This window comes from Cupressus sempervirens, chromosome 4 (assembly GCF_028749045.1).
Source record: "Cupressus sempervirens isolate cs-2001-9-10 chromosome 4, ASM2874904v1, whole genome shotgun sequence".
NCBI classification, from domain to species: Eukaryota; Viridiplantae; Streptophyta; class Pinopsida; order Cupressales; family Cupressaceae; genus Cupressus; species Cupressus sempervirens.
In genome coordinates, this window is record NC_143121.1 from 587656399 (window position 1) to 587661600 (window position 5202).

Sequence of the window (5202 nt, forward strand, 5' to 3'; positions counted from 1 at the left end):
ACTTTGCATGAGGGTTGCCAAAACAAATTTTCCTAGACTTGTTTGTTTCTCCTCTAGTTCTCCATGATGAAGGCAAAGAATTTTTTTCCAGCTACTTGTAATGTGACCCAAATTTAAGGTTCTGAGATTTCCCCAAAAATCGTAGATTCTTGTCATTAACTTTAATAAAATAATGGTGTATGTCATTATTTACCAAGTTTGAAGGTTTTGCAAAACTTAAAATTGCTCTGTGTTCCATATTTTTCCCCAACATTGCTCTTAGAGTATTAAAGTCAAATTCTTTGTTGCATATAAAGGATTTTCATATTTATTAATGCAAGAGGGAAGTTAATAAATAAATATTTATAATTTTATTATATTTTATGAGAAGTTGCACTAGAGTTCACTTTGTAATCATCTAGTTAATAACTATTTGACTTTTGGAGAGAAATTATAAATAATTCTATTAAAATTATAATATTATCTCTAGTTGTATTATGAGTTAAAGGAAAAGTAGATATTAATTTTAGACTTAAATAGAAGTCAAATTAATATTTTAGAAATGAAATTGATATTAATATGTAATCTAATAATATACATTTATATTACTAATTAAATCATTTATGATTTAAGATTATTTAAATTAAATTCATGATAATATTGCATGATATTTTATAAGCAAAGAGATTGGATATTTAAATACTGATTGATTTAAATAAGTATATTAGCATAGCAATTTATATGTATATTTTTATTTTACTTCTAAACACATCCTTATGACCCAAACTAAACAAGAGAAATTGATGGAATTAAATCATATGGCTAAAAACTAAGTGTTTTCTAATATTCTATTTATAGTTTTGTGATGTTTATTTTCGTGATGGTTTTTCATTGTGGGTTGCTTAGTTGGCCAAACTAGGTTGTGCACCAAAGAAGTCTTTTAAGATTTCTATTATGATGATCATTTGACTAGATGTCAGGATGTACTTTATGATTCAAAATTGAGGCTTCCTTTTACGATTTTTATTTGGTGAGCATATATAATGACTTGGGTTTGAGAACCAAATTAGTTTTGGATTATCTGTTAAGAAAGTAAATTCTATCATTATGGGTGTCGTCGTATGAGACACAATTGTGGTTTATGTCCTTAGGAGAGGTTTTCTAGGTACATATCTTTGGGAGTACATCAGAATTGGTGTCAAAGACCCAAAGTGGTCAGTACCAGGGTAACCTATTGTAATTTGTGTAATGAGTGATAACATAGTAATCAAAATATCTCTCCTAGCCCTTTCTCCTTGAGATACAATAAAAAGATAAGTTAGAGGTGTTTTCCTTGCCCATGCCTTGAGTGCTTGTATAAGCTAAGGATGAGAATGGTATGATACCTAGTGAGAGCTATGATTATATTTCCTCATCTCCATGAGATGGTGTTATAGTTCTACATCTGTTACATTAAGGGTCTGAGGTCTAGAGTGACCAGTCTATGGTAACTCAATGCTTGAGGGTTCGAGGTCTATTAAGGGATCAATCTAGGGTAACTCAAGTAGTTTGACAATTTCATGAAACTCCCTAGTATGTAGCTTGAGTCTCCTCCATAGATTTTGTACTTTCCTATAGTGGTATAATTATCGGTGTTCTTATTGGTGGATGTTCCTATTGTTGGTGATTTACTTTTATTGACGATAGTTGTTAGCTATTGATTATTGTCCTTTGACAAGAAACTTCTGAGTTAAGGTGTCCATATATTTCATTGACTTTATCTTTATTTGACATGGTATTCTATTTGGTATTTGGGTGTTGACTTGGCATGGGGTGTTGGTATTGGATTGAGTGTCCTTTTGACTTTGATTGTCTTTTTCTTCTTGAGTAGTTCCTATTATCCTTGAAGTAAAATTGGCTATTAGGATTCCTTTCTTAGGATTCTTTTATGTTTGATTAACCATTTATAGGTCATTTTTTATCTTCCATGCACAGTGGGAGTGGAATCTTGACTAGGTAACCATGCAATCAGGAGGTATGACTTCTGAGAATTTGGGTACCCCTCATATTGTCAGTTGTTGGGTGATCAGTGATGCAGTTGTGCCTTTATCATTCTTATTCTTATCTTGGAGAATTCTATTAGTTTGAGGTATCTATGTATCATGTGTTTTGAGATCCTATAGGATAGTGTATTGTATATTGATGTACTTGTATCTATTTTCACATACCCTATGACTTGCAAAGTGGATGTTATTCATTATATGTACTTTCATATTATCATTTGTACTTATGCATTTGTTTATATGATTATCTATGTGTTTATTCATTTTATGACTATGGACATTGTAATTGAGAATTAAACTTATTAATAAAATGTTCTTAAATGTGACTTAATGTGAAGGAACCCTTGAGAAATTGATACCTATATTTGTAATTACTTATGTGTATTTGATTTGTATGTATATATTGCTTCTATACTATTGTTACTTTGATGTTGTTCAAACTTTTCTTTTAAATAGTTCAATAAGCTTTGTAACATATTAGGTTTATTTCATTTGGGTTCCCAAGTGGGGCATTACACATCTATTCAAATCTTTTCTTTCAAAATATACTTTAAACTCTTTACTAAGGCAAGGACTCAAGATAAACTAGAGCTCTTATTTGTGAGAAATACAATATGTTGTTTGGCCTGAAATATTCAATACTTGTTTACATAACCAATCTTAGAATCCACAGAAAAAAATTACAAAGATAGAGTTAGGAAAAAGATTCTTTCCATAAATTATGTTGAAAAATTGGTACCAAACTCATTTGGAGGAAGATATGTGGTAGACTAGAGAATTCCTTAATAGTTTAGATAATGGTTTTGATTCTATGGAAGGTTAGTAGCTTGCAAGTTACAACGATAACTATGAATGCCATAGTAAATTTGTAAAGAAGAAATTAGAGTTCTTGATAATTTGGGGGGTATGCAATAGAAATGGAATCAACTGATCCAGTGATGTATAGATGAATGTTGGTCTCTAGAATTATTTGAAAATTGATGATACCTAGAGTGGGACTTCATCAACAAATAAGTTAAGAAATATCCAAAGGCTATAACAAATATCATTATTTGGACTGTTGGGTTGTTCAATAAATTTCAAATGCTAAGTGTTTGGTAGATCAAATATGATATGGTGATCCAAGTAAGATATAGTTGGGATGGGTAAGATTGCTTGTCCACAAAGTATTAATAGGAAGAATGAATAATTTATTAATGAAATTTTATCAGTGAATGTATTCTTATTAGCTTTTTGATTTGGTTCATTCTTATGATCATGAGTTGAAAGCATAATGGGATTTGGGCCAGATTTGATCAAGAAAATAAGAATTCTCTATTAATATATCTTAGGAAGGGTAAGGGGTAGAAGAGTCCCTAGTTGGATTATAGCTCATTAAATAATGGAGTGTCAAGAAATGAAGAGTTGTAACTCACAATATAGAGTTGGAGTTCTCTTGAATGATGAATGCGATAATTGTGGTGGGTTCTAAACATGCTTACCATCATGCTAGGATGTTATGCGTCAATTAGAGGCCAAAAGAGACCTCACAAATAGAATATTATGGAAACCCAAATAAAAGTTATAAGTTTGATTTTGTAATCTTGTAAAACATTAAAATGAGTATTGAGACCTTTGAAAAAAGATAGCATGTTTATTATAATCTTTCCAAATTTTATAATAGTAATGTGGATGGTTCTTCTAGAAAAGATTGATTCTTTAAGGAATCCAAATTTTCTTTTAGGTATTCAAAAAATACAAGTGTTGGTATTATTTTGAGTTAGGGAAGAAATCAGCCAAAAAGTCTTTGGATTACTCTTTTGCATGTGAAAATTAAAGTCGCAGTACACTATAGAAAGTGTTCTTAATATGATCTAACAATTAATACAATTCTCTATAATATCAATTGGCAAAATTATCCTCATAAATATAGATCATAAAAAATGGAATAAAAATTAATAAGCTTAATGATCTTTAAAGAGACTAAGATGAGTGTTTAAGTTTTTTAAAAAGATAAGTGGATTTATAATGCCCTTTTCCTAGGTTTTGAAATAAAAAGTGATTTCTTAAATAAAATATTCCTATATGAATTGGGTAAAAGCAAGAAGTTTGGTCTCAAAAGAATGGGAAGTCCATGGATTGAGATCACGCTCTTTTAAAATGGGTACCTATATTAGGCTTGATAGCTCAATACAAATTTCAAAAAACAAGTGCCCATATTTAAAAAAAATTAGGGGTCCATTTTATTATATTCAAGAAATGAGTTCCCATTTTTTTCAAAATGAAAAAATTAATTTTTAAAAAATGGATGCCTATTTGCCAATGTTTTTTAAATGGGTAGCCATTTTCAATTTTTTTTTTTTTAAAATTTAAATTGAATTTCTTAATGCCAAATTTTCATTATCAAAATGGGTGCTTTTTTTTAATTTTAAATAATGGGCACCTATTTCTTACAAGATGGGGTGGTATTTTTTTCTCCTACATCAGATTTTGATTTAGGATAGGCTTGGTGGGACCAAGCTTATGGCTTGACCTCTTAAGATTTGGCCAAGGCATTGAACTGACAAATTTTGGCTTTGCCATAATTTTTAGAGGGTCTTCCCGATCAAATTTTTTAACGAAATGAAAACGTGGTGGAGTCCTCACTATCCTGAATCCAGAAATGTAAATTTATAGTGTTGCCATTTTACTTACTATTTTTTGGATTATATTTTAATCAAAGATGGTGCCTAAATGTAAAATAGAAAGGTTCACTAAAACTTTAATAACTTTTGCATCTTATGGTATTTCTTAAATAAAATTATGTTTCATCAATCTTCATACAATTCTTTTGAAGTTTAAAAAGAAGGATTTTTTTGAAAAAAATGAAATTTTGAGCAAATTATGGTGCCCATACATGAGAGTTTATAATATTTAGCTTTATAGCCAATTAAAAAATGATTATTAAATAATAAATTAAGGAAAAATATTCTGATAAATCTTTGGTGTGTTAGGTAACTTGTTTTAAAATGATTTCTAAAAATTCATTTATTTGTGTCAAATTATGGTATCTATACACGAGTGTGGTATGGTCCTAAAATATACATTTTGAAAAAGAGTTTTTTAAAGATCCATAGCAAAAAAAATATCTATCCTATGGGTATACCAATTGTTGATGCTTTTAGCACTAGAAGAAGAAATAAATGTATATTTGATATACTAA